This window comes from Thalassophryne amazonica, unplaced genomic scaffold, assembly GCF_902500255.1.
Source record: "Thalassophryne amazonica unplaced genomic scaffold, fThaAma1.1, whole genome shotgun sequence".
Classification (NCBI taxonomy): Eukaryota; Metazoa; Chordata; class Actinopteri; order Batrachoidiformes; family Batrachoididae; genus Thalassophryne; species Thalassophryne amazonica.
In genome coordinates this window covers 121,669-127,885 of record NW_022986241.1, presented here as the reverse complement: position 1 = coordinate 127,885, position 6,217 = coordinate 121,669, and the positions used below count along the sequence as shown (strand labels likewise).

Genomic DNA, 6,217 nt, shown 5'->3' with positions numbered 1-6,217 from the left:
GTTTTTCATCATCATTTTCACTCTTCACAGGGACGAAAGTGAAACCAAACTTGGTGAGATCTGCCTCCTCCAGCTGCTGAAGCTGCTCTCCCTGCTGACTTATCCACAGCTTCTCTTCTTCTTTAATGTCCTCCTGGTCAACACTCAGATTCCATTCCTGGTGTTCAGGGAGAGTTTCTTCTTTAATCACCAACAACGGCTGCATGTCTGTAAAGAAACAATACAATTAGTTTAACAATAAATGTCAGAACAACACTCGTTAAAATAAAGTATCAGTGGTGAGTTTGACCTGATGACAGTAAGTTATTGCACTGATGGAAATGATTAAGTAGAAATGTACATCAGCATTTGTTTTAAATTTCAGAAATTATAGTTCACGTCCTTGTCTTCCACAATTGACTATTGCAGTGTTTTATTTTCTGCATTGGTATAAAATAGTGTAGGATGTCTACAGATGGTACATAATTGGGTGATACTTAGACTACGGGCACTTATGTCCCCTGATCATATTTTATGAAAAAAAGAAAAAAGGGGAAATTTCACACTTTGATAGTTATCTTTACAATGAAAGTGTTTTAAGAAATTTGTCCTAGTAGTCTATGATGCCTTTTTCACCTTTTTTCAGCATCATTTTATGCAAATATTGCTGTTTTGTGCTTGTCCCACACCCAGACTTATGATCTTAAATGATAAAAATGAATAGTAAACAAACGTTTTTTCTAATGTTTTAAAATATCTCTGAATAAAATATCAGTAAAATAATCAAAACATAATTGGGGTATTCAATGTCATACAACTGTTGTGATTTTTTTTAAACGAAATGTAGTTGTCCCACACTATTGCCGTAATTTCCACCACAACAATAATGTCCCTTTAAAAAGTTTGTATGAAAGGTTGCGTGGGTAGTTTCTATGGAGATAAACAGTCACATCAGAGCACATGTATATAGCGCCAAATCACAACAAACAGTTGCCCCAAGGCGCTTTATATTGTAAGGCAATGGTGTGGTGGAAATTACATTTACAAGGCCAACAGTGCCTGTAGTTAAAGAATCACCCAATTACTGTTGCTTGAGTTTTGATAAAAACCAGGTTTGATCACAGACATTCTGGCTTCCCTTCACCGACTCGAGGACTAGATTTCAAGATTTTGTTCGACATTTGAGGCTCTAAACAGTCATGAACTCAACTGTCTTGCTGAACTTGTTCAGCCTTATGTGACCCCTCGTGCCCTGTGGTCCTTGGATGCAGACTTGCTCTGTGTCTCAAGGGTTAAAAAGAAGTCAACAGGCTTCAGAGCCTTTTTTTTTTTTTTTTTGCCGTGGTCGTATCTTGTGGAACAGGCTGCCTGCCTAAAATGTGACTTCAAGATTATTTTTAAAACATATTTTCTGCCGACTGTAATTAGTTTGAAGGATTTTCATCTTTTTTTTCATTATTTCTTCTTGTTGTATTTAATTCTTTTCTGTTTTTGTTTTATTCTGGTATATGGGATCTTTGTGTCATGTTCGTCTGCAGCTATGTTCAGCACTTTGTTGAGTTTTCCTTTATTTAAAATGCTTTACAAATGTATTATTATTACTTCAGGCAGCACGGTGGATTAGTGGTTTGCACTGTTGCCTCACAGCAAGAAGGTCATGAGATCGATTCCCACCTGTGGCCTTTCTGTGTGGAGTTTGCATGTTCTCCCTGTGTTTGTGTGGGTTCTCTCCGGGTGCTGCAGCTTCCTCACACATCTAAAGACCTGCATGTTAGGTGAACTGAAAACTTTAAATTGACCCTTGGTGTGGGTGTGTGTGTGTTTGTCTATATGTGGCCCTGCGACAGATCGTCATCCTGTCCAGGGTGTACCCGCCTCACGCGCCATGACAGCTGGAATGGGCTCTGGCCCCTCGTGACCCTTAACTGGAGTAAGCGGGTACAGAAGATGGATGACTATTTTATTTAATTAATTATTTTTTCTTGTTTTATTTAATTCTTTTTTGGTTTTTATTTTGGGATATTATTGTGACTGCTACTTACATGGCACTGCAACAAGATGTCAGAAGTCACCAAATATGATATGAACACATCTATAGTGACATTAAACTCATTAAATAGATATAAGCCAAATAATTGAATTCATAGTTTGTAAAGTTGCTGTTTGCAAAAACAAAACATTACTTAACTGAATTTCTACAGCACTTTTTACCATCTGATACACATGTTCAAAGAGCTTTTGGTTGTTTATTCAACGTCTAAACTTTCACTTCCAAGCCTTTTTTCCAACATATTTTTATTATAACCATTTTAATAAACACTTATTCAATGTTAAAATGCTCCTTTTTAAAGCTCAATTAATGATCAGAACTTTTTCTGTTAAAACTAGCAACACAAAGTAGCCTTGCTAGTTATGCTCCAACCAAATAGGTGTGTATATATACACACACACACACACACACACATGTATATATATATATACACACACACACACACATGTATATATATATATACACACACACACACACACATGTATATATACACACACACACACACACACACACGTATATACACACACACACACACACACACACGTATATACACACACACACACACACACACACACGTATATACACACACACACACACACACACACGTATATACACACACACACACACACACACACACACACACACACATATATACACACACACACACACACACATGTATATATATATACACACACACACACACACGTATATATATATACACACACACACACGTATATACATACACACGTATATATATATACACACACACACACACACACACACACATACACACACATACATACACACGTATATATATATACACACACACACACATACATACACACGTATATATATATACACACACACACACACACATACACACGTATATATATATACACACACACACACACACATACACACGTATATATATACACACACACACACACACATACACACGTATATATATATACACACACACACACACATACACACGTATATATATATACACACACACACACACATACACACACATACACACGTATATATATATACACACACACACACACACATACACACACATACATACACACATGTATATATATATATATACACACACACACACACACACACACACAAACACCCTGGCAAAAATATGGAATGACCGGCCTCGGAGGATGTTCATTCACTTGTTTAATTCTGTGGAAAAAAAGCAGATCACAGACATGACAAAACTAAAGTCATTTCAAATGGCAACCTTCTGGCTTTAAGAGACACTATAAGAAATCAGGGGAAAAAAAAAAAATTGTGGCAGTCAGTAACGGTTACTTTTTTAGGGTTGTATATATCGTCCCTTCGTGGACAGCAACATGACGCCTCCTAACTGGGCAAAATATTGACGAAGTTCCCAGATGTTAATACTTTTCCCAATTGTCAATGGGAAAAACGCTTCCATTATGGCTTCCATCAACAAAGCAGTTTTAAAAAATTAATTAATATATTCTGTTTGCATACTAATTAAAAAGGCAGAAAACGCGCAGAAACGCCATTAGCTGGTTACCACTTTCACTGTATGTGTTTTGCACTGGTCACGCCGGACACCAGCAAAAAGCAGGCGTAGGAATACACTGAGTGAGCTGAATTACTGCCGTAACTTCGATCAACAAAGTGAAGCGTCGCTCTCCACTCCGAGCTGAAAAAAAAAAAAAAAAAACTCCCAGCAGAATCTTTCATTAAATAATCCAGCTACTTCTGTGTCACGTAGATGCTGATTCATTCATAAATATATGGTTAATGTGTGGTAAAGGCTTTGTGTTTCCAAAATGCTCTGTTTGCTCAGAGAGAGAGAGAGAGAGAGAGAGAGAAGGGGAGGCTTCACTCATTTTCACAATGAAAAATTACATTTTCAGTGGAACTGTTGAGAAACTACAATCTGTTTATAAGCCTCGGTGTAACAGGAAAGTGTGTATAAAGTTTTTATTATTGCAATTTAATACATTACACATGTTGTCAGTGTCACATAAGTCAGGACACTCAATATCTTTTGTTGTGTAAACATCACTTTTTTAATGAAATCATCAACCTATAAAGAAAATTAAAATAATATTGTCCAATTGAATGTTCATTTTTTTACAGTATTTCAATCAAACAACTTCAAGATTTTTCTATAGAGAAAAACGCTGCTCGGTCAAAGGCTTTGCCTCCATTATATTAATTGTTGGCTGAACTTACAAAGTGGATATTTTGCTGGATATGGCAAACACGCACCTAGCGCTATTTGACCGGATCTCCTCGCTGATTGGCTAGTTCAAATGATGCCATCGAGGAGTATATTTCAACATGGCGGCGCCTTCGGCATTGAGTGATGGTGCTAAACTTTCATCTTTTAATGCCGTTTCGGGTGCCATAAAGTCAGAAGGATTTTATCCCGTTTTGGGTGCCATGAAGCCTTTTGAATCGGAACAGAAAATCACCAGATGGTGGAGGGATTCTATGCTGTTTTGGGTGCCATCACTAAAAGCAGCTCAAAAAAGTGGCATAGCCGTGCTTGAAATTATTTCCACCGTGTGGCAAAAATTACTGATGATAAACAACTTAGTTTTTTTTTTTTATTTGGCCTTAAATGGCCTCATTTTGTGTAGCTAACGTGATAAAACATTCAAAATGCCATGGTAAACAGAAATAATCTCTTAGATTTGTGATTTACAAAGCCTGCAAACTCAAGACAGAATAAAAACAAAAATACAGAAGTCCACGTCGGCACGTGTGTTTATCCTGTTTTTTTCTCTGTCAATGTCATGTCTGCTAAACCCTCGATCACTCCACCCCTGAAAATAGTAACTGGGAAAATACACAAATTTTCAATAATGAAAATCACCAATATCGAGCTCCTGTCATGAATGTGAAATAAGGAGATCTTAAATGCCGATCGCCTTTAAGTTCCCGCCCAACTGCGGCCGTTCCGTTCCGTCGTGAATAAATGTAGCCAGCCGGAAAAACAGCGCAACCCGACATTTTGCCGGTGCCACGTATGTCGAAATATCGTCCAGTTCAACTTTCACTTCCATGTTGAAATAAACTCTACGATGATGTCATTTGAACGAGCCAATCAACGAGGAGAACCGTTCAAATATCGCGAGGTGTGTGTTTGCCGTATCCGGCAAAATCTAACCTGCTTATCTTTTGTTGTGTAAACATCACTTTTAAATGAAATCATCAACCCCTGAAGACAATTATTAAATAATATTGTCCAATTGAATGTTCACTTTTTTACAGTATTTCAATCAAACAACTTCAATATTTTTCCAATATTTGCCTCCATTATATTAACTGTTGACTGAACTTATTTAACATAATATCCAAACATCGTCTAAACAAACCACATGGCGGCTAGTTAGCTTAGCTCTTAGCCAATAATGCCAAATAACTTAAAACATCCCCACTCGGCAAGAATCACTAAGAACACAACAGAACATCCATCCCCGATAAAACAGAAAACCCTCTGCAAATAAGTAACTCACCCTCTTCACGAAGGAATTCTACTTTAAAAGGAGGTTGCCGGTGTGAAAAATAGCTGGTCCTAACGCGACCGAAGCTAACAACGCACTGGGGCTGTCCAACTCGATGCCTGACCTAAATAACAACTAATACAACTAAAGGGAATTTACAACACAACGGATTTGTACTGATCTAAAAAATGACCCAGGTGACTGGCAAAAAAAAAAAAAAAAGCTGAAATCCACCAAAAAGAGATTTTTCATCACTTCATCTCTGTACATTTGTGCCGAATTTACTGTTTGTATCACTGTTTGCAGGATTCAGCTCTAAATATTCTCTGAGCTGCTGCACTAATTCACCCCCCCCCCCCCAAACACACACACACCTACGGACAATTTAAAGTTTCCAATCCACCTGCGTGTCTTTGGATGTGGAAGGAAGCCAGAACACCCAGAGAGAACCCACACAAACTCCACACAGAAATGCCACAGGTGGGACTCGAACCCATGACCTCCTCGCTGTGAGGCAACAGTGCTCACACTTAGCAACCATGCTGCCCAAAATAAAAGAGCATATCATTTACAAATAAATAATAACAAATAACATTGCAAATTGCAAAATAATTATTCAGAAATCATGCAATGTGATTGGATTTTATTTTTTATTTTTTTGCAAGGGAAACTTCCAAAATCG

General features: G+C 37.5%; 1 long non-coding RNA gene across 1 annotated transcript in view; it reads left to right on the top strand.

Annotated features, from left to right (window-relative positions):
* Window positions 1–6,217, top strand: part of LOC117505751 — a 362,202-nt gene that overhangs the window by 271,522 nt on the left and 84,463 nt on the right. The gene's annotated exons all lie outside the window — the stretch shown is intronic.